General features: G+C 47.7%; 1 protein-coding gene across 2 annotated transcripts in view; it reads right to left on the bottom strand.

Annotated features, from left to right (window-relative positions):
• The window catches only part of LOC135908350 (potassium voltage-gated channel protein Shaw-like), a 244,196-nt gene extending 242,885 nt beyond the window's left edge, over positions 1–1,311 (bottom strand). For both annotated transcript variants that reach the window (XM_065440108.1, XM_065440111.2), the window contains exon 1: positions 1,015–1,311. The gene's annotated coding sequence lies outside the window, so the exon portion shown is untranslated. The remainder of the gene's footprint in view (positions 1–1,014) is intronic.
• Positions 1,312–24,774: the final 23,463 nt, after the last annotated feature.

Here is a 24,774-nt window from a genome sequence, read left to right on the forward strand (position 1 = left end):
ACACTTCCACGTATCGGGCCACTCTGGTGTCCTCCGAGCCACACCCCCTACTTCCCCCCCCCCTTTCCCCTTTCGTTTCCGCAGGCATTAGCGGTGCTACCACAAAAGCGCCGCATTTTTAATTACACAACCAGCGAGCTCCACCACTACCTTCGCTGCTCCTCCAACAAAGCCCATACTATTTCCTGCTTTAGTTTTTTCCCCTTCGCGTCCTTTGTTCTCTTGGCATTCTTGTCTGCCGTACTTTCGCATACCGGGAGCTCTTGCTCATATACCGTCCTCAACGGGACCAAAGCCACCAGGCGCGCGAAGCCGTACTTGCACGATCGATTCTGGCTACGGCTCTTTTTCAAAAAGAAAGAAAAAAAAGGAGCCATTTCGCGTACGAGCGAGTGTGGATGCTCGCGTACCTCTTTTGCTAACCTGAACTCCACGGTAGGTTGTATGCAATCCTTTCATGCGTCGCCCCACGCTTCATTTCTGGTCTACGTGCCCATGAGCCGTGAGGACACGAAACCACGTTCGCTTCGTCGTTGATCTGTGCCACGCTGTGGTCTATTATTGCGTAGCGCTTAGCGGAGGTCGTGAGAGGGCCGAGAATAAAGAGAGGTAGTCTCTGTGCTTTAATGAAACCGTGCGCGTGCCTGCCGAAAGTTAATCAAGCCTGTTTCGAACAGTTAGCGTTCCGCAACAGAAAGGCAAGATAAGCCTTTGGCTCCATGTAAAGTTTAGTAATGCGATAGAAGAGACGGAAGTAGTGTTATGTTGAATGGCAATGGCTTTGTTGGACGAATAACAAAGCCGTTAAAACTGAAGCTCTGGACAGTCCACCGCATCTTGCTCACCGTCACGCACCTTTCTAGCAGGCTGTGTAACACCAGCCGCAAGGTCAAAAACCAGCGAGGGCAAGCTTCAGACGGCTCAAAAGGAAGAGGAAAAGCAGTGCGACGACAGACAAGGAATACGTGTTTGCAGCAGATAGGGGCAACCGGCGAGGGGTCCTTCCCTACTCACCTGATTGTCGGAGGCGGTATCCATTGGGAGAGCGCGCGCTGGCGCGGAGCCACTGACATCCACACAGGGCGGCTAACGCACGGTCTGAAGAGCCGCGCGGGTACTGTGGCGAGCCGGCCGAGCTGCTGCTGCTGCCTTCGTGTGATTCTCGTCTCGCTGCTGCTTCGCGCCGCCGCCTCGATTGCGCGCACCACAACGCGCCGGCCTCGGGGAGGCGCAGCGGCGGCTGCCGCCGCGGTTAGCGCCTCGAAGACAGCGCGCGGCGCACGGTGTCTAGTGCGCGTGCTCCTCGCCGCCGGCGCCCGAAGCGGTCTGGGGCGGACGCTCTAAAATGGCTCCCCCCCTCCCTTTCCCACCGCTCGCAGCAGCGCCGGGCCAAGGCTGACGCAGGAAGCGCTCGCGCCAAAAGCGCGATTGACGCGCGCTCGCGCGGCCGCCAGGGGACCCAGGAATCGCCCGGGGGCGGCAAAGAGCGACCCGCCGCGGGAAGGGGCCGCCGGTACACTTCCCATGTCATCGCTGGAAGACCGGTTGATTCAGAATCGTGCTGAAACGTCTAAGCGAGAGGACAGACTAGGGACAAATCTGCCGCGAAGGTGACGCGACACCCTACTGCAGGGTGCGCTGCCTTGCCCATCACCTACTCGTCACGCATGACCCTCGTCTGTCTTCTCGCGCACTTCCCGGAACAAAAATGTTTCGTTTTGTATTCACCGTCATGTACGAACACTCCTCTCAGTTTAGCTCCCATGGGCAGCCAACATCGTTCCCTGCATCTCTTGCGCATGCGGCGAAACTGTTGGACGTCTTATGGGCCGCTTCCGTACCTTCCACAACGAACGACTGCCTCTCAGTCCTAGTCTTAGCCCCGCAGATGACAGGCCGTTCTCGGAAGACAAACGTTCTGGGACTCCGGCCAAGGAACTCATTTACTCAGTAGGCGAAAGCTTTGGTAGTGAGCTTCTCGAAGCTGGCTGAATGTAATTACTGCCTCTGACTGCTTTAGTGAGCTTTCTCCTGAATGTACATCGTCACCTACCCTCTGCCTTTCTTCTTCGTTATCTGTTAGATTCATCTTCCCTTCCCAAAGGGTTATGTAGTCAACCGAGAGCAATAGCGGCTGACCTACCCATACTTTCTTCGTATTTTTCTTCGTACTAAGTCATATGAGTACGGAGGTCCACATGACATGTCTGCAAGCTCATTTCACCAAACTGTGATGGTGGCTGCTGCGGCAGACCACAGGGTGTCAGATAAAGGCACGCAATAGAAATTTCCAGAGGCTACCTGTGTAGCTTCGGCCCGGGAATGCACTAGAGACTGTGTGATCTTTCTGTGAACACGTGTCTAGCTTTGAATTTGTGCGAGACCTCATTGCATCACGTCTATTTTTCATGGTTACTAAAAAAAAACGATTGTGTCTGTCCCAATATGCTTAATCACAGGCAGCACGTCACTGCGTATTCAATTTCATAGCAATATGTGCGCGGATGTTGCATGCGGTGCTGCACACAGAGTACACATCTACTTTGAAATTTCAAGGCAGGGTGGATGCGAACACGCATCAATGCCAAATGCGACAGCGCGTGCCATGTCAGCGGGTCTTCAAAAAAGGTCAATCAATCAATCAATCAATCAATCAATCAATCAATCAATCAATCAATCAATCAATCAATCAATCAATCAATCAATCAATCAATCAATCAATCAATCAATCTTTATTTCGCATTCGTTCAAATAAATGTGAAATTTTTCTTCTCGTTGCCGGTGGAACCGCGCGTCAGAAAACACGTTCGCTGACATAAACGTCTCCCGAGAACTGCGAACGATCTCTACGTGGAGTCAAACTTCTCGCCCGTTCAGTGGAACGGCAACAGTAGATGCCACTGTAGCGAATGATTAACGAGTTTTTATTAAGCAGTAAAAAATGTATGCAGGCAGAAATATTTTGTACGAATGACGACATGGCGGGAGATGTCTCTGCAGTGTCTACGTACCTGAAGGAGAACTTGGGATGGGCAGTGGCTTCATGCAACGGAGCAGCACATTCATAAGTGGTGGAGTTGACGTGACATAAACGAACTACGAGCACGAATGGAAGACGGTCGTAATAGAGCAGCCTGCACTCGCACGGCTAATAGCGCGACTTTACCCATACTTCGCGTTAGAAAACAGGGCTGCATTCTGAGCCACGCACGCAGTTCTTTTGTGCGTAAGTTTCTTTCTTTCTTTCTCTTCTTTTTTCTCATTTCATTCGAAAATCTTTTACGCGCACCCTTGCGGGGCCTTTCCCTGCGAGGCTTATCTCTAGAGGCAGCCGGTCGCGGACGGGGGATTGAAAAGCACAGTTCGTTTCTGCGTTTTCTTTCTGTCTCCCTCTTCCTTTTCGCGTTCCTCGAAGACGTCCACTTGTTTCAAGAGCGCGACGCTTTCACGCGTCGAGGCGTCTGCTTTATCGTCCCCTACCGCAGACGTGTTGCAACTTTTGCTGCTTCGACATGATTTTGCTGTTCTGACAGTCAAGTGCGCCGTCGATACAGCTGTTGCTTCTCGTAGCTCGCCAAGCACACGCCATCCAATCTCGTGTGTTCCCAGACAACTAAAAATAAAAATTAATTTGTCGAGAGCTGCCGACTCGCTGGGCCTTACGAAGGCGGCCCCTTGTTTATTTCTTATAATTACAAGTCGTAGTCATTGTTTGAGTTAGGGACAGAGTTCTGGATTCTCTGTATATGTATTTATTTATTTTCTTGCTCTGTTGCTTTCTCTGTGCGATACGTGCCTTTACTTCTCTTTAAACAGGGCCGTCGTATTACAGTCGATTTCGACAGTCAGCGGCAGCTATTCTTTCTTTTTTGTGTATCCTTATTTCGTTCTTATCTTCTTATTTTTATTTATTTTCAATTTTTTCTTTGTAGCATGCCTGCACATTTGTTCCCATTCCTGCATATCATTTGCCGCGGGCATTCCTAACATCTCGTGCTGTCTGATGTGATTTGGCATGTGAGCGCGCTCAGAAAATATAGCGAATGAAACAGTCGTTAGCTTTCGAAGATTCCCACTTTCTGGTTGTGACAATTTCGCTCGCAAAAAGCGTCGTCTGTGGCCACACAACTCGAAGGAATATTTTAGCACCCTTTCAAAGACTTTTTCATTTTTCGCCGTTCGGTGACTTCACTGTTCCTTTACGACACATTCTGCGAGAGATAATTACTGTTTCTTTCTTTTCTATCCTGTCTGCCGACGCTGCTCAAAAAACATTCCTTATGCTGAAAATGCGCTTGTAATATTTTGCCTGTCTGAAGGCCAAAAAGTACTGATGCTGCCGCTAAGGCTATTATGCTATGTACGAGCTGAATAATACACCGTATGAAAACAATTACAGCGGCAAGCTTATGTAAACATAGGTCGGCAAAATAAAGAATATTCACTGTGACTCACTCACAAAAATAGGTTCCTCCGCAGGGCTCACTCGGACTCGCCAAACCCTACTCAGCCGGACTCAGTCAGGCTCAGACTCGCCGAAATCCTGGTCAGCCGGGCTCACTGCGACTCATAAAAATGGGTCGGTCTGAGTGTGAGCCGGTCTGAGTGAGCCTGAGTGAGTCGACTCATTAGTGCATTTTCCGATCTATGTATGCAGGATACACCATGGTGTAGGAGCGTTTGCTGCGAAGGCGTTTAGGAAAGTAACTCTTGGGTTTGCACGTCCTAGTGCTGCTTCAGGGCCAAGCGTAATAAATAGGTAGTCATGACTAAGGTGACAATTTCGCTTCTGTACTTTGAAAAGCGCTGTCACTGCCTTAATTCTTAGTTCCCTTTATGACTACTATAAGGCCAGGAACGAAAGAACAGAAACAACTAGATTTAGCGTAGAAACACCACATTCGAGAGCTGCAAAGAGCTCGCGCCAATAAAAGCGAAAATGTGTTTTTCTTTTACCTCGTCGGAATTTTGAGCGAGACAGCGGCCTAGAGCGCGGCTTGAACTAACAATGTCAAATTACGCTCACCCTCCCGGAGCCTTTCTCCTGTGTAAACAGTGACAAAGTGTTGCGGCACTCTTCCCCGAAGAAAGCGTATTTGCACCGCAACTTGCTCCAAAGCCTAGTTTTTGTTTTGTTTTGTTTTGTTTTTTAAGGAAAGGCATCTCTTCACGCATCCGACACATCTCTGTTTGGCAAAGCCATCCTAGCTGCTCTTTCTCCTGCACCCTATAATTCGAAGGCTCAATGGTAAGGGGAAGAATAAACACTTTTCCCTCCACAATAATAGCCAAACGGGCTCGGTGTTTGTTGCAACATTCTCGGAGGCATTAAACAAACAGGTCCGATGCAATAGTGAGCAATAGATACTAGACAGCTATTGTTTCTTTGCCAAGCTAATTTTTATGTCCCCTCTATCGACGCTTGCGTCGTCATTCTGTTCTTGAGGTTTTATTCTGGAGCTCCTATTACCAGAAGAGGTTTTGTCATTCCACCAGTTTGAAGTGTTTGTGAAGCAGTGGTATTATGTTAAACCTTCTAAACAATGACTTGTTGATAGCAGTTTTCTGGCCCTCTTATGAAGGTAAAAGAAATAAACCTTCTGTTTTATTATGTCTGTTGTTTTGTATTCTAGAATTCTCTAATAGACGCAAAGAATTTACTATGTAGTCTTGCCAATTTACGGCACCAAAACACTACTCATGACATGGCGTGCCTTGGAAAGCTTTCCTAATTGAATTTACTCCGGCGCTGATATAGGCGCGAGGGATAAGATGCAAACAAAGTTTTGAGGAGGTCGACAATCACAGAAATACCCAGAAGAGGCTCTGTCTGCTTTTCTAAAGCAAGAATTGTACGTCGTTATCTTGTGCCGCCCGTCTCCGTATCCTTCCTGCGTCGCAAATAAAAGAAAAACAATGAGAAAATAAAGAAAGCAAGGAAGAAGAAACACTCATGTCGAAATTGAGAAATACTAGTGGGAGCGAAGGCAGAACCTGAATCTTCTTGTTTTCGTAAAGTGTCACACAGAGGAGTTTACCCTGGGATGTCGGCTGTTTGATTTAGCGCCGTTCTGACACGTCCTCTTGTGTGCGAGGGAATCAGCGGAGTGGCGCAAGGAAGACACGAGCGCCGCACAAAATAAGACAAAACTCACGCGGGTTTGCGCCGCAGGAAGGGCTCGACCGAAGTGTCCAGTACCGCAGCAGGTTCGATGGAGCTTAGAGGAAAAGCACTGAGCAAATACCGATGTCAGCTTAGAGAGACTGAGAGAATGAAAACACCTTCGAATCTCTCATCCGCAGATTCTTTGCTCCGCGCTTGGTTTTACTTCATAGGATGGCACTGATCCCGCCAATCGAGAGGAAGTTTGTTAGCTTTTGCGAGAAACTTGAACGAAGCATGAAACAAAGTAACAATTAAAAAAGAAATATCTGATTTACTGTTCAAAGAACGTTAATAAAACCTTGCGAGAGACAGAGAGCTGGGGATTACGATATAAATATCACGGATGTCGCACTGGCAGGCCGCGCAAAAGATTATAGGCACTGTCAAACCGATTTTGATGGCTTTAACATACCTTACGTTAGTGGGACTGCTTGGCTCTTTCCTGAAACAACACTCACTTGAGTAGTCATAGTCATCCCTTCTTTGCATAAGGACGTGACTACGAAAGTTCGCTAGTTCACGAACTTAGAGGCGTTCCTAGATATCAGTATCTGAGTACTGTTCCGAGAGCTACAATGTAGGGCATGTATAAAATAAAAAAAATGAATTGAGCTATTGATTCTTTTTGACTAAAAAAGGTATCCTATGGGTTATAGCTTTCCGGGACACGGCACAAGAAACGTCAACTGCCGAGCATGGAATCAACGGACGCTCACAAAATTTACTAGTTGCCTGTAAAGCGTGCTTTGCCAATAGTCACTCTGTATAACGGCAAAACATTTTGGTTAGGAAAAGGGACAAGTTCTGGAGAAGACAGGGAGAGCACCATGAAAAAATGATATATACATGTGTGTGTATATATATATATATATATATATATATATATATATATATATATATATATATATATATATATATATATATATATATATATATATATATATATATATATATATATATATATATATATATATATATATATATATATATATATATATATATATATATATATATATATATATATATATATATATATATTGTTACGTCCAAGCGCGTCAAAGGGACGCAGGGATCAAGAAGGGAGGGGAAGAGGGGAGGGGAATGGGAGGGGAATGGCCGCTGCACCATCTTCGTGGCCAACGGATTTTGAGACAGCAGTACCTTTTGGGGGCAGTCCAAGGGGGCAATAGAAACGGTAATGCAGCGGCTAAGTAAATAAAGAATAAAAACAAAAACAAAGGACAGGAACAACAGCGGCCGCTGCTCTTGACACTCAACAAAACCGCGGAAGGATTTCCTCTGGCGTTACAGACTGTCGAAAAGACGAACATACTAAAAGCTCTTGCGCTGCCCCGCTGGCTGATAACTGCGGCCATTGTGCCAGATGGATTGGAAAAGGAAGGAGAAAGAATGGGTAGCGTGTGAGTTGTCCATGTAGGAAGCAAGCATCCCCCGGAAGAAAAAAAAAAGAATACGAAGGAAATAAAGGAAACATAGTCGATGTTTATGTTTCGGAAAACGAGGCTTGATGGAGTTGTAAAAGGACGGGAACTGTCCACGACAAGTTATCAATAACGCACGTTATTTAACCGCGTCTGCTCCGGAGCTGCGAGAGCGTAGGCGCCACGACAAGGGTCAGCTTAGCAATATTGGGAAAAAGGCTGAAGCTGGCGTTACGTTTGCAGAGTGCCCCCCCCCCTCCCGAAAAAAAAAGAAAGAATGGAAACGAAAAAAACAAACAAACAAGAAAACTGATTAGAGACGGCAGCTATGTGCAGGTACTCATGGTAAAATTTTATCTTCTTGGTTTGCTCCCAGAAAAATATTTGGCAATTTTGCTCGGAGGCAGGGAATTGGAAGCAGCGATAGCACAGTTTAACGCTACGCTGAAGGCGTCTCAGAGCGCCGGCATGGTGCAGAGCTCCGCCAGAGGCGTTGCAGGCGTCGTACCTCGGTGGCGCGCGAGATGAGGCCGAAGAAGAAAAAAAAATGGCTGTGGCTTAGCTAAGGTTAAGCCCAGGATGCGAAGCATACTAGCCTTTATTTTAGTTGTTGAACCACTGTTTAGCCTGGTGAACTGCTGTTGCTTGGCTATATTTGGTTCGGCTAGACGAAGAAATAACTCATGCATTACTCTGCTTCGCCTTCAAGAGCGGAACGCGACAGCGTTCCCGTCGACCCGCCAAGGGGTGTAAGACAATGGGCTACGGCGCAGCGACTGCGCGCCCCGCATTGGACGCGGTGAGCGTCGAACAAGGCAGCGTTCGGCGCGGCAACGAAATGTGCGCCTGAGCAAGCGACGCACGCCTGAGCCTTAGAAACAGCTCGTTTCTAAGGCAACACCGCATTCACTAGAGGCGCTTTTGTACCGCTTTGAAGCATCGTACTCGTGGCTCAGTGGTAGCGTCTCCGTCTCACACTCCGGAGACCCTGGTTCGATTCCCACCCAGCCCATCTTGCAAGAGTTGAGCCAAAGCCACCTAGAAAATCAGTCTCTGTAGCACGCCGCAACCTTCGCTTCTCATTCCAACGAGCAGCTCTGTCTCCAGGAGTCACCTCACCTCGTGAGTGTCTTGCAGAGGCAAGCGCAGCTGCTTATATTGGCCTCGAGCTCCACCACTGGAAAAGCTGGCGCCACCGTCGGCGTGACGTGCTAGGAGGGATCACGTGGACATAGCGGCCGCGTCGGCTGCTTCGGGCGCGCCGAAGGGAGCTGAAAACGAGTTTAAATTCCCTCGGACGCTGCGGTCCCATTTAGTGGCGAAATTTTCCCGCTTCGAGTGTCTCCTTTACAACGCTAGTAAGCACTACAATAGGTAGTGGGTGCCTTTGAAGGCGCGCAACATGGTAGGCTACTGCTCGGTGCCGCAGGGCCGGACGCACATAACGGAGGCCGGTGTCAGCCTTATTCACACGTAGCCGCAGGACAAGAACCTGCGTGAAGCTTGGCTCGCGAAACATAAAACCGGCAAACAGTCATCGGCTGCAACTCGGGTATGCAGCAAGCACAGACGCGAGGAAGATTTCTGCTACGGCGCCCGGTCTGCGATGTTCTGAAAACGCGCACTGAGACGCTCGCCCGAGTCCGCTGCCCGACTAATGTCATGACGGTTTGGTGTATGAACTTGTCGATGCTATAGATACTGGCAAGTTCAGTGGACTGGAAAGGCAGCTGTAAGAAGCACATTTTAAAAAAAAGCATGGCATATGGTCATGTTTGTGCTATGAATTAATGCACTGGATTACAAAAAAGGAGCAGAGGGAAATTGCACGCTGAGTGCACCGATAAACATGCAGTGCGACGCAACTCGAGAGATAGTATTGAAAGGTCAAAGAATTCAGAAGAAAAAAAAAAGATTGAATCGTCGCGACGGCACATCACAGTCCCCGTAGGCGTCGAAGTCTCTACAATGAAATTATTTTTGAACAGCTCTGATAGCGCCCAGGCAACAATGGTTGCTTGTATACTGTCAAATGCTCATATTCTGCGGCCTAAAGCTCATGGCACGGTGCGAAAACGTGTGCGCGGACAAGCATGCAGACGCGCAGTCGGTCGCTGCGAATCTACGCGATCGCTGCATTGAGGCTTCATACGCTTAATTTAGTTATACAAACACTATAAGAACATATTTCACATAGTTTGCTCTCAGCGTTTACCTACCTTTCACGCAAGTAGCCGGTTCGGCAGACTCCATCGCGGCGACCGCGCGCAGTGGCGTTCACTGTACGTATTCGGTAAAGAGATAGCGGCTGTAAACGATTGTGTGCTTTCAGTTGGCCCAAGATTATTATTTAGACAGTAAGAAACTTCTCTCGTTTCGAAAGTACTTACAGAAATGTCCGGGAAAGCTCGCGCGTGGTGTTTTCAGTGAGCGCTGACAGCAAAACCTATGAGGAGCGCGCCACGTGATCCCTCATACTACGCCAGCGAGGCGCTTCCGATAGAGGGCGACTTCGTAACTCCTCGCCGCCAATACCGCCGCGACGCCGCGAGCGACGGCGCGAGTTGGAGCCCGTTTCTCCTCTGGCGTGACGTCACGGTGTCACGTGGTATTGAAGGCGACACCGCCGCGCCTGAGGAGCTGGGTTGAGCTCTCGTAATATGCTTCGCATAAAAACCGCCGACGCCTCTGAGCGCCCAGAGGAAGGATTGGATCTTTATGCATACTGAACGCGTTCCGCTATAACTAGTGTATGCTCGACGGCGTGGTAGGCACCCAGCTGCTTCACGGGAATGTTAATTTGTGTGCATACCCCGCTGATGTCAGCCGTGGAAGCTGCTGACACTACTGTGACTTCGGCGGAGCCGATTGAACGGGGCGTGACGCCATGTCGCCTTAGCTTTGTCGTTTCCACAGATGCCTCCATAGACGCACTACGCGAGTCTGGTGAGGCTTTCCAACCCTCAACGCCATTGGCTGTGCATGCACGCCGATAGTGTGGCAGCATGGAGGGAGCGTGCCTCGAGCTCCTGTATATTGGCTATCACCAATAAAAAGACACTTTAAATATCATGACTCTGCTTGTATAGTTTGCAAGTTAAGTAGCAGGCGCCCGCGGAGACAGCTGGGAAGTGGCATGGCTCCAGCCACTGCACTTCACTAGGGATAAAAGAAAATAACAATAAACTGCGCAGTGTTTCTTTTGCCACAATGATGTGTCGCGACCAGCGGTTCTTGTGTGTCATAAACACAACGTGCACGTGACGGCGCGGTTTATTTTCCGTGCCTTCAAAGAATGTTCCACATAGCGAATACGTCTTTCCTGTCCAGCCAAATAACGTATCCTCAAAGCCTGAAAGGAGCTCCGAAGACGCAAGCGTATCTCTTTTACTTGACATATCGCGTCAAGCGGAGTGCACCAAATCCTTCGATTAAGTTAGCTGTCACTCAAGTGCCACAGAAAGGGCTGCTCAGTCTTTGGATTCAGTCGTATTACTGAAGTCGTACGTGGCTATTCAGCCGACGCACGAAAGATGTGCAAACGTATCGTAACGTGCACATACGCTCCCAGCGAGCGTGGCAACATATTTCGTAGGAAATATACATTTCATATATTTGGTAAATATATTTGTAGTCATAGGAGTTGTCCAGGGAGCATTTACGAACGCGTTCGTAAATTCGTTATTGTTTTTTGTTATTAGATGTTCGTGCAAGCTGCTCCTGGAATTTGCTCGCATCAATGCCCACTGCAGCTTAATAACCCACGATATTTTATTACGTTTCACTAACACAACTTTCTTCAACACTAACAAATAGGTTTCATAAACTCGACGTGACCAAGGAACGTGAGCAATGCGCAAATTAATGTCCACTTTACACTTATTTTCGACCTGAGCTATATCTGTGGTGATTGTTGGCGTCTGTACAAGGCTTATGAGGAAGCTATGCGTATTTACAAATTGACAGCGTTGTGGCATCTCCCATATCATCATTATCATTCATCAGCCCTTTTCCTCCCCGTCCCTTCTCTCTAGTGTAGAGAAGCAGGTCAGAGCAAGTTATAGCTCAGGCCGACCTCGCTGTCTTTCTGCAAATCTCTCTCTCTCTCTCTCTCTCTCTCTGTACAAGCCTTGCTCGTGGTTTACAGTTTATGTGGGTTTTGCAAGCAAATCTGTGTAATTTTTACAACACTAAGTGAAACGAGGTGGCTTAGAACATCTGGCGGCCCACATGCGATTGTCTTGAAATGGTAGCTTTGTCGTCTGCGGTCGCGCTGAATTAAACCACTACTTACTTTTTGTCTTAGAGAAGTCACGTTCATAACTTCTCAGTTATTTGTTTGTATAGTTGGCTTTCTTTCTTCAATCATGCCTGCTAATCTTTGAAACGCACTTCTATCTCCATCAAGGAACAAGGCGCAGTTGAATTTGTTCATGCCTTTTTTAGACGTAAATGTTCTTAAACGATGGGGACTTGTGTTTATTTCCTGATTATTTTTGTTTGCAAATTTTTATGTTCACTAGACCTACTGAAGTGACTGAAGTGAGTTGATGGCAGAATTATTTCATTAATCTTTCGTTTTTATTTTTTCCAGTCCGGTCTGTTATCATTCTGCGTATAATTTGAGCGGGCTTCCACAAGCACCATTGATGCATACATTCCATGTTAGATGTTACTTTCTGAGTTACATGAGCATATAACGGGATTAAATTGAAAGATACTTTTCATTTGGCACTGCTGATTGCTGCTGCAAGTACGTACCCCTTTATATCATGACTCTGTGGAGATCTCGTAGTACGGTATTCACTTTTGTTGAATATTTTTTTTTGCTTTCTGCTACCAAAAGTGTGAAAGGGCAAACTGCCAAAAGCTAACTGGCACCGTTGTTGTGGGCAAAACCGAGCAACAGCAGAGCATTGTGAACACGAAGTGGAAAACGGCAAGGCGTTCGACTGACTTCTCCAGTGGCAAAAGTAAGCAACAGTGCACGTTTTTCGTCGTTACACGTTATACGCTTTCACGTTTCCTAAATTTTCATAGCCCAGACAACTTTTACCGAAGAATGCATGAATCTAAGTAGTCCGCAATTTTGGCGTTCCGACACCATCGTAATGGGGTGACTGCAGCCCGAAATCGGTGACCGAAGCCTCGCCTTCAGTGGCAGTGCAGCCCGAGTTACAGTTACATGCCCGGCAATGTCGCGCTGAAGCCTCTCACGTCGCACAATACGTACCGACTCGGCCAAGCAACGTGTGTTACTGAGCAAGACAAGAAGACGCACAGCGAGTTGAAGCGCTGAAGTAGAATAAAAAAAAAGCAATGCGGAAGCGAAGAGAAGTGATAGCTGCTTCAAGGGCAGCTGCTCAATGCCAGGAGAACGGCTTCAGGGTGCGCCGCCGTACAACGAGCAGCGAGTGTTGCGCCCGAGCATCTGTGCCTGTCGCCACTGCACAACGGAACTTCTTTGTGTCTGCAGGGGTCTCGGACATGCAAAATTCAGCGCGGCGAAACAGACAAGGAAAAAAAGCAGAGAGTGAAAGAGAGCCTTGGCTCCCATCCAGAGCCCTATGCATGCGGCGCTCTGCGTTCGCTTGAGTAATCTGCTAACACGGCGCCTGTCACTGGGGTTCGGCCAACCAGGATTTAAGGGCAATGCGCTTTCTATTCGCCGTTCTCCCTTTCGCTGCAGCATTCGTGCTTCTCAACGCGCTGCGTAGTTCTCCCTGTGCTCTTTCCCTCGAGCGTGTATTATCCGTTTGCTTCCCCTCCAACCCGGCGCACAGGGGGTACAAGTTTGGTGTCTTTGGTTCAAAGCACTGGGGCGATGGTTCCAGCTTTTGCGGCGTTTCTTTTCCCTCTTTCTCTGTTTTGCTTTATGTTTGTTGGCTTTGTTTCCTCGGTGACACGCTCCTCAAGATGTATTGCAATTGTGGTGGCACTCCCAACGCCAGTGCCTGTTGCACTTTGTTCTTCCACTAAATGCACACGTAACGTATGTGACGTGGTTCTCAGTGTTCTTTTAATACACTTACGTTGAACAGACTCTGTCGGCATGACATAGCTGACAACTCCGTCATGCATTCTTATCCGGTCATCCATCTAGAGAGTACGTTGGAGCAAGAAATGTGGATAAGTTTTAGTTATCTTGTGTTATCTTGTATTATTCCGTATTATTTTTTTTAGATTTTGTTTCGCTACTGCATTCTCAAATCTGCAATGAACCATGCTGTTTCTTCAGACGGGAAGAAATCTCTTTGTTGGAAAGCGCTTTAGGAAATGAGTTGAATGGCCTTAGCATGATTCGTAGGAGTTTTTATAATTTGTAAGCACGAAGACACTTGTGCTCTGTCAAAATACATCGTTGTGATGTTCACACAGGCGAACGCACGCACAAACACGTAGGAAGAATTTCGAGACCGCATGTTGTCACAAGCACGTGATGGTGGCGGCGAAAATGACAACGATGGCGTTTAGGTGGGGATGATGATAATGACGCTGATGGTGACGACGACGACGACGACGACGATGATGGTGATGATGATGATGATGACGATGACGACGACGACGACGACGACGATGATGATGATGATGATGATGATGATGATGATGATGATGCGAGTAACCCTTAACAAACAGGGTGGTGGCATTCCACCAAGCTCGCACTTTAATTCTTTAACGGAGCGACCACTGGGTAATTATGTGTGCTCGCGGCGCAGCGCGCATGCGTGCATCGCTCCAACAGGAAAACATGATTCCTCACAGACAACTCTCGAACACGCGGCGACAATAGATGCGCTGTGAATATCATCCCGCAAGTCTTTACTTCTGAATTTTATTTTTTACTTCTTGCGGACAGAACGTCCAGAATGCCGTCTCCCCGAGGAATTACGCTAGTCGAAACGGCCTGAGAAGATGAATCAGTGGAAAATCGGGTGAAAAGAAATGAGTGCACTCTATATATTTTCATTCTCACAGAACGAACCAACAGGCTTTGCATGAAATTCAGTGAAACAAAGATTAAAAGAGTTCTGGAGGGGCCCAACTTTTCACTAAACGGCCTGTCTTTCTGGAAAGTGCTTGTATTCTCTCTCACCTGGAGGACAAGCAAATCACCAGTTGCACTGACGTCTCAGCGCGGTCAACGAAAGACTCTCGCAAGAAAATTCCTTCCATTCGCTTTTAAAATATTTTGCCTTGTCTCCATGCTTCTCCCTTTTCAATACTAGACCCCACAATGCCTCGGCTTTGAAGACGAGAGCGCCACTGTTTGATTTGTTCACCGTTCATTAGATTTACTGGTATTTTCCTCAATTCTAAGGCACCAAAGGATTCCAAACTCGAGCAATTTGATTTGACTTTGCATTTATGGGATTCTCTTACGCATATATTCAGTGCGTCTGTCCTTCCGCATCTCGAAATGTAGAGTGCTTTAGGTTCATCGTTCTAGCTCGAACATGCATAGTTTTCATTTCATACAATTTAATCCAGATTTTGCAAAGCCTTCAGTTCACTTGCAGTGCTTGGATCAAGTCCTTACCCTCTTATTTGTTCTGTTAGGAAAATTGTTGTTTACGGCACATTGATATCACCCATCCTATTTTAGATTTTGATTTATAGATGCTCTTTTGGCTAACCTTTTTATACTATCGCGATTACTACGTAGTGAGAAACACCGCTGAGAATGGCATATTAACGCGTCCAAGCTAATCTGAATATACGTATACAATGCGTTCATTTTCAATTGTGTTCTAAAATTGGTGAAAAGGGAGCAAGATCTTGCAGGTCATGCGTCTTATCTATTACAGCTAGATAAAGCTGGCATATATCGGTGTTGACTCCAAGCAGGCGATTGTACAACGTGAAAACTACTTGTGAATCAACCTTACTGAACCATAACGAGAACAGCGTTGTTGTGGTGGCCAAATATACACTGTGTTTCATACCAATCATGTTTCTGAGAAAAAGCGTTTGAAACAGCTCGCCGTTTAAGACACCGAAACATTTGAGACAGAAAAGGTATTTGCGACAATAATTTGGGGCAAAATCAACATTGAGACAGCTTTGTCTCTGCTGAAGAATGCCGAAGTCTCGGTTTAGTACACGGCCTCCAACTAGTCGCTTTGCCATTTGTTTTGCCACCAAAGTCTAAGTGAGGCGCATCTTCGATGGAAAGCTATGAGTCAGTTTCTTTTCGCCTCAGAAGCCTCAACGTTGAAAGTATCCGGTGATTACAACTGGGCTGACGAGCAGCGCCCTCCTGGGGTATTCTTGAACCGCCTTGTTCATCACGCAATAAATGTACTGCGTATTGTGCTCACAGGTCCCTTTCGGCAACGAGTTACACAAACCGAAATAGTTTCCGCGTCATTGACGGCGTTATTTAAACTGCAATATTTCGTATTTCCCTCTCTGTGCATTGTATGCGTATTTTAGTATTAAATATTGACAATTGTTGTTATTATTCAACGCATGCCCTTCAGATAGCCTCGTATATGAGATTCCATTTAACGTGCTGCGCAGTACGGTCGCTCGCCGCCTTTTCGATGAATTAAGATAGCGGCCGGTCCCGGCCTCACTCTTTGCTCCTACATCACTCGGTCAAATCGCCGATTCCAGATCTACGTTTCGGATGACGTAGAGACCTTTCGCAGGTGTGGCCATTTTCTGTACCACTGCTGCACTGCGGCTGTCCACTAGTGTGTAAGACAGCTGCCGAGGTTTTCCTCTCTCTATGGACGTTTGCTCCTCCTCACTAAATATGAAGAAGAAGAAGAAGAAGAAGAAGAAGAAGAAGAAGAAGAAGAAGAAAAACTAAAGCAACAGGGGACTTGCAAGATGCAACCAAAGGCAGGTAGTGACGGCGGATCCGGATCATGAGACGGAAATAATCAGAAGAATAAGAATGGGCTGGGGTGCGTTTGGCAGGCATTCTCAGATCATGAACAGCAGGTTGCCATTATCCCTCAAGAGAAAAGTATATAATAGCTGTGTCTTACCGGTACTCACCTACGGGGCAGAAACCTGGAGGCTTACGAAAAGAGTTCTACTCAAATTGAGGACGACGCAACGACCTATGGAAAGAAGAATGATAGGTGTAACGTTAAGGGACAAGAAAAAAGCAGATTGGGTGAGGGAACGAACGCGAGTTAATGACATCTTAGTTGAAATCAAGAAAAAGAAATGGGCATGGGCAGGACATGCAACCATCGTAGAACTAACTAAATCTGGGTTAATTCTTGTGGCATGGCTTAACCCACCGTGTTTGCTTAGTTGCTATGGTGTTGGGCGGCTAAGCACGAGGTCGCGGGATTGAGTCCAGGCCACGGAGGCCGTGTTTCGATGGTGGCGAAATGCGAAAACACCCGCGGTACTTAGATTTAGGTGCACGTTAAAGAACCCCAGGTGGTCCAAATTTCCGGAGTCCCCCACTTTGGCGTGCCTTGTAATCAGATCGTGGTTGTGGCGCGTAAAACCGCATAAGTTATAATGTTTTTTATTGTGGTATGGCTTCGTGAGGCAGGCAAGTGAACGCGATAACTATACCTATAATCAAAGATCTTCATAAGGCCGCCTATGCTACTATTTAGTTACCGCAGTGGGAGGGAGCAAAAAAAAAAAGAAAAGTTGTGAATCGCAATCCATGCATACTATGCACAACAGACATATATGTTTCTTCTGCGACACGCAACTCTTCAGTCCGCGTACATTACGAATGCTATGCGCACTGCATGGGAAATATGAACATGCACAATGTAAGAAAGGGACAGACTTTATGTGTTGATGTTTTTCACCTGTAAGGCAGACAATGGAAATTGTGATTGGTTCGACTATAGATGTACTTGAGGGCGCCTCGACTTCAGTTAACAAGCGCTCAACTTTGTACTTGGTCTAGCTGTACAAGTTCACTCTTCATGGCGGGAATTTTGAACGCCGAAACGGTACTTCCTTCGCAAGTTACCACATCTACAACGAAATCAAGGCTGCATAGATTGCAACGCATGCGAGCCTCGTATTGCTACACCTATACAGTCTATACGCCCGTTTTTTCGACACTCGCGAGACCGTAACATTTGGCTGAAATACATGAAAGATCAAATTAGGAAACGGTAGCAAAAAGTGAACAAATTCGAACCTTATTAGTCGTTTGATGGAGACTGTGGTCGTCGGCAGACAACTCCGATGCAGTATTACAATAAGCATACGTGTAATCGTCAACCAGTATCCCACAAACCTCAACAGTGTCGTCAGCGTTGATCAAATCCTGAAGAGTGACGTCCCTTATGGTGCAATGCAAGACGTCTGTATCACTGCAGAACAGGCGGCTGCCGTCACCTTCGTCACCTCGTGAAGGAGTAGCGCGGTCTACCTAATTTCTTGTTTCTTTTGCCAATATTTAGTGACCACTACGTTCAAAAATGAGCGCAAGTGAAGGTCCAACTAAGCGAAGCTGTATGCTTTTGTGTTCGAACTAAACGAATTTTCCTTCTATAGGAACGTATGTGCTTTCTCGACGGGACTTTTCAGGGTGTTCTAGCTAAGAAAAAGATTGTATTGAACAACGCTGAATTAACGATGGTCGACTGCTTATCTTTATAAACAGTATCGGTTTCCTCCCGCAGTTAATACAAGTGCATCCCGTTCCCATGCCAGTTTTTTTTTTCTTCCTCTCTTTTTTTTTTAAGAGCAGCTACGCAGGCTCGAGTACTATGTACCCACATACCCCCGCGCTAGGTAATCATTTCAGAGCGGTAGTCATTTACGTCACCTAACAATTGCTGCAAAGTCTGTTCCGTTGAGCGCAGCGTCCGTCCGATCTCGTGTGGACAGAGCTGTGGCGTCATTTCTCGCTCTTTCCCTGTTTTACTGGCTGCGCTGCTTTTTTTTCCTCTTTTGTTCCTCTAAGATGCACCAACAAGTCCAAGTTCCCACTCAAGTGTCCATCCGATGGTCCGGCCGCGCTTCTTCGATATTCCCACTTGTTATCCGGTCTCCGCGCTAAGCTCTCGCTCGAAAGCACTCCCGTACGTTTTCCCAGCGGGTCCGGCAAAACGACCGATAAACGGGATACGCCGTTCCCCGTGCGTCGCAAGGTGATGAGCACCGAGAAATGCCAGCGCGCGGAGGCTACGATTCAGCCCCGCGGCACTACTTGATGGACGCAGCACTCCCCACGTATACAGCGCCGCTCTGACGTGACGAATGATGGATTGCTACGGTCGCTAGACGCTCTTGTATAAACAAGAGGAGCTGCAACGGCAGCAGCAGCAGGAGCGGCAGCACGATGCATTGCTCTCGCTATGTTTTGCGCGCGCGTTTCATAGCTTGTTTTGAGCGTATACCACCGCATCGTCATCATCATTGGCCGCTGGACCTCATCTAGATCTAGCCCTGCTAACCTAGTCATGAGCTCGTCGTCGTCGGTTGTGTCGTCTCGCCGCCTGTGTGGACCTGTTCGCCCATCAGCCCGAGCTTTGGTCCCCGTTCTTTTGTGATTTTTTATCCTTCGCGCATGCAGAATGAGCGACGTTTATGCGACGCTCTCGTAAGCTGGTGGAGGTGGAGAGGGTGAAGGGAGGGGGTGCGCTCGCTGCTTCGGACGCGGGAATGTGTTAGCTGTTGACATGATTATAAGAGCGTCTCCTTGCTGTTATTTTGCTCAGGGACGTTGGCCGGTCTCAGCGAGGAGGTGGGGAAGACGGGGTGAAGGCGAAATGGTAATATGGCTCACAAACAGGATTTTCTTTTATTGCGTTAGCGTTGCTCGCAAATAGAAAAACAGTATTAGCGTGCTAAGGATGTTAAAACAATGAAGAAAGAAGATACATGATGAGAGGGTATATTCATAGCTGTTAAGAATACATATGACCCTGGTGCGGCTTTGTAAGTTCACGTTTTTCGTGAAACATAATTTTTACGCAGTACTTCCATCATCTATTAGTCAATGATTCAGAACTTTTCGGTGGTGCCACTAAATTTGTGCAAGGAAACAAGAAAGCTTGATTGAAAGAATTCGCCGGTGCCAAAATATTAGGTGAAGCCTGATTATTGCTTGAATGAATGAATGAATGAAGTAACTTTATTTTGGTCCAGAGAAGACGCAGGGGAGACCCCGCGCCACCCGGCTAGTCCCACGTAGGGACCGCCAAGCCGAGCTTGACGGCCCGGTCGCGGGCACTCTGGACGGCCAGGGTTTGGTCGCTGAGTTCGGGGCTGCCCAAGAGCGCAGCCCACCTATCCTCGCTGAAGGAGGAGCCGATGGCTTCACACCCCCACAACACATGGTCCAATGTTGCCCTTAGTCCACAGGCAGGGCAGTCCGCACTGGGGTATCTTTCGGGGTATATGGCATGAAAAACCGCGAGGTTAGGGTACGCACGGGCTTGTAAAAGTCGAAGGGTAACCGCCCGCGCCCTACATAAGGCGGGGTGCGGGAGGGGGAAGACCCGTCTTGACAGATAGTAGTGCGTGGTGATCTCGTTAAACGTAAGCAAGGGTTCACCGCGGGGCTGAGGGACTGCTGAGGCGGCGCGGTCAGTGAGTCCTCGCGCGGCCTCGTGTGCGCCCTCGTTAGGGTTAGAGGGAGAACCCTCAATCAACCCCAAGTGAGCGGGAAACCAAAATATAGAATGCGGAGAGATACTTTTGGCGCTTTGGAGAATGCGGAGGGCCTGGGGGGAGACCATACCGGTTTGGTAGGCCTTAATGGTAGGCCTTAATTATTGCTTAACCCGCTTTCTTCCCCAATAAAAGCTTAAATGGTGTCTTCTAGTACTTCTTAGCGTACTGGCTGATTGCGCTGGCTGATTCCAAGTTGTGCCTGTGAATTTCCTAACTTCGTCGCAGCACTTAATTATCTGACGTCCTCAACTGCGCTTCCTTTTTTTAAAGAAAAGATGCGAAGCATTTCTTGGCATACATTTTCCACTTTGAAAGTATCTATCTAGCCGCCTGCGTCTTGGCGCTCTCGTGGTCATTGCGTTAATTTGGTATGTACAAGAATTGGCATAGTATGACAAAAGTTTATGACGAACATTAATGATAGGTCATGATGTGAATGTTATAACATGGGTCTTACGTAGGTCATGAAACAGCCACCTACGTTTTGGTATGTACCGAAATTTGCGTAGTGTGACAAGAGTGTACGACGGCGAGGAGGAGAAGTAGACGGAAAGACAGGCAGGTTAGTCAGTTCTCGGGCCGGCTGGCTACCTTGTGCTTGGGAAAGGGGGTAAGGGGAACAGAATATCATAGAAAAGAGATGTTACAAAAAGAAAGAGAAGAGCCAAAATAAAACAGAAAAAAGCAAACAAAGGAGAATATGGCACTGCTTTAAAGCTGTCTCTAAGACCAGTCCTTCGCAAGAAGCGCAACAACGCTTTCAAAGCTTTTTGCGCTGAGGACAGTCTCGACCAGTGTCCCAGAACCTTTACCTCCAAAAAGGGTGTTTGTCAAGGCTATCTAGCACTGTTGACAGTTCTCTCCTGGGCACACTAAAGCGGGGACACTCACAGAAAAGGTGGGTGATTGTTTTCATCGCAGCTACAGTTATCGCATGTAGGGTTGTTGGCCATTCCTATCCGAAATGAGCAGGCATTTGTGAAGGCCGCGCCAAGCCACAAGCGGCACAGAAGCGCCTCCTCAGTTCTAGGCAGTCCTGATGGAAGGCGGAGCCGTAGATTCGGATCTAAGTTGTGCAAACGAGCGTTGGTAAATTCCGTCAAGTTCCACTGTGCGAGTGTAAGTTCACGTGCGACTGAAAGAAGTGCTGTAGCTGAGGCTGTTCTCGATAACGGTATAGCTAAACAGTGGGGATCATCATGTGCAGATCGGGTGGCCTCATCTGTACGGTCGTTTCAGTAGAAACCGCTATGGCTCGGTATCCACTGATATGCTGTGTTGTGTTTTTTTCTCTATTGCGTGATGCTGAAGAAGTCTTATGTCAGTGACTAATTGCTCATTCGGTGCATGACAAAATGGCGACATGATGCACTGGAGAGCAGCCTTGGAGTGGGAGAAGATTGACCATGCCTGTGACGGTTCTTCAATTACGAACTCTAAAGAAGCACAGAGGGCAGCGAGTTCTGCAGCTGTCGATGATGTAAAATGCGATATCTCGAGTTTTATGATGACGGACTTCGTGGGAATAACCACTGCTCCTGCAGAGCTTACAGAAGAAACTGAACCATCTCTGTAAATGTGAAGGCGTCCGCTCTGTTTCTAATGCAGGAGCAGTAGTGTGGCTTGTTCTAAGGCTAAAAATGACGACTGTTTTCTTTTGGATTCGAGCAATGACTAGGAGGGTTTCGAGGAGATGTAATCACCACAACGGTAATGTCGGTCTTACTGCAGGCGTGAAGTTTAAGGAAAGCACTGCGAGATGCGAAGCGATAAGGTCGCTTAAGGCAGAGCGTGGCCTAGAAGCAGGAAGTGACGTAAGGTGGTGTGATGGAATCTGGGCGAAATGCCTGATGTGCATTCTTAAGGCATCGACGCGAATATATATTGTGATTGGGCCATCACGCACGATGACCGCAGCGGCTGCTGAACATGCACATCTCGGAAGGCCAAGGCATATTCTCAGTGTCGAGCTTGAACCGACTGGATGAGGTGTAAGGTCGTTCTTCGGGTCCTAGCCCAACACAGGTAAGCTGTAGCGCATGAACGCGAGGAAAAGTCCCTTGAAGGGCCAAGGCCCTTCAAGAAACGTACCAAAGCAAACAGCACACCGCTTATGTCGATGCAGCAAAGCAAAATCTCCAAACTTACATAGTGAGCGTCGTGACCGGAGAGGGAAGTATCCTCAACGCCGCAACCATAAAAACAGCGTCCACCGTGGAAGCGCAAGAGACTGCCATTGCTTTGGCCATCATGAATCCCTCCGTGCAAACTGTCATAGGCGACTCCAAAAGGGCAATAGTCAACTTTTCGAGAGGCAGCATAGGCGTCTGTGCAGTGCGAGTCCTACGGGACTTTAATAATGAAAACACTGTTGAACTCGTATGGGTCCCTGCCCATTCGGGGAATCAAGGGAATGAGAAGGCGCACTGGGTAGCCCGAGGTCTAATCAACCGGGAGATGTGCCCCTCAGACTCGGATCCCATGGATGAGGCACCGACGACATACCACGAAATAACAAACTATTACAAGCAAAAAAGGCGAATCTACCCGCCTCCAAACGCAAGCCTCACGCGAGCGCAAGCCTAGATCCTGCGTCGAATCCAAACTAAATCGTTCCCCAGCCCACATTGGCTAGCCATAATTACCAACGGGCAATGGAACCCAATATGTCAAAATTGCACAAATCAAACATTGGCTACCCAAAATCACATTCTTTGGGGGTTCGAGGGCTTACCCCCTCCCAGGTCGCTCCTGCCAGCTCCCTCACAACAGACGTGGGAAGAGCTGCTCAGAACGCCGGATGAAAAAGCACAAAAAGCCCTCGTTGCCTGGGCCGAAAGGGTCGCTCCTCGTGAGGGGCCATTCTAGGACTCGGGTCTGCCAGATCATAACTCAGCAGAGTCTCAATAAAGTTGTTACCACCACCACCACCTGAAGCATCACTCGTACAGGTGCGCCTCATGATTTTCCCGCAATAAATTTCAGCACATGCGTGATCATGGCGAGTTTCCTTTTCACGTAGGCAATATGAGAGCTCCATATAGTCACCCCTGTTACCCATATGTTTCCAGGACAAGTCGCCATTTGTTATTACTCCCAGAAAGCGGTGGCTCTCATGACTAATAGCATGTCTATTGATTTTAATGACGTATAGACTCATCTCCTTGCGCGTGAAAGAAACCAGGGAGCACTTTTCAGATGAGAGCTCTTGTCCCCACTCTTGAAGGTGGTTTGACGTCAGTGTAGGCGCCTTCTGAAGCCTGGCACGTACATGCGCACGCGTCACCCCTGATGCCCAGATGCAGATGTCGCCTGCTTATGTTGACAGATGCACGGACCATCGAAGTACATCAACAAGGCCAATAAGCGCAAGGTTAAAGAGAATGGGGTTCAGGACTCCACCTTGAGGCACACCGCGGCAGGTACAGTGATGCGTTTTGTGCCATCTTCTGTATGTACAATAAAGGTTCTGCGGTTCACATAAGTGTAAATTTATTGGTAGACACGGCCCCTCAATCCAATGTTCCCCAAGGCTGCCAGAATAGCTTCATGCGATACATTGTCATATGCGCCTTTCACGTCCAAGAACGTCACCGCAGATAACCTCTTTAGGATTTTTTGTTGATGTACAGGCGAGACAAGGTCAATCACATTATCTATACAGGACCGTCCACTACGAAAGCCGCTCATATCATCAGGGTGGCATGTGTGCCATGTAGGTCATGAAACAGCCGCCTGCGTCTTTGTTTTTTCATGATCGTTTCATGAACTTGGTAGGTTCGCCACACACTGATTCGATTCATCACATCGATTCCCACAGGGCGTGGGATCTGGCGGCCTTTCTTTTCTTTTTTAGAACCCATTCTGTAACCCTAATACACCGCCGGTTATCTGCCTTGCGCATTACATGGCTCTCCCCAGCTCCATCTCTTCCTCTCCTAACATGAAGCTGGAATATCGGCTACCGCCTTTGGCTGCCTAATCCGCACCATCGTCTTCGTATCTTTAAGCGTTACACCTAACATATTTCCTTCCATTGCTCGGTGCGTGTTCCGTAACTTCTTCTCTAGCTTCTTTGCTAACATCAAAGTTTCTTCCCCATATATTAGTGACGTTAGAATGCAATGACTGTAAACTTTTCCGTGGCGTACAAAGTCAAAAAATTGCATCTGAGTAATCGCTGTCACATTAGGATGGGGGGTAGTGCGAACGCACCCGTGTACGTGACGTTAGCACCCCTCAGAGAAACTCGCATGGTGAAAAATAATCAACCATGCTCCAATGTTGCATCTTTCATAGCCCAGGCATCACTTTCGATATTAAAAGTTATTGCAGAAACAAGCCTCAATTTTTATATTCTTATAGCAATTATATATGCACTCCATGCGCATTTTTGCCGTCGCCGTCGCCGTAATGTTTTGTATAAAGTGCAATGGCGATAACACCGCGGTGCGTGCCGTATGCTGTATGTGCGAGTGAAAGCGCGAGAGAGGAGCCGACGATCGCGTTTTAACCTGGCGCGCGAAAGGCCGAAGGGGATGGGAGGGA

Source organism: Dermacentor albipictus, chromosome 5, assembly GCF_038994185.2.
Source record: "Dermacentor albipictus isolate Rhodes 1998 colony chromosome 5, USDA_Dalb.pri_finalv2, whole genome shotgun sequence".
NCBI lineage: Eukaryota > Metazoa > Arthropoda > Arachnida > Ixodida > Ixodidae > Dermacentor > Dermacentor albipictus.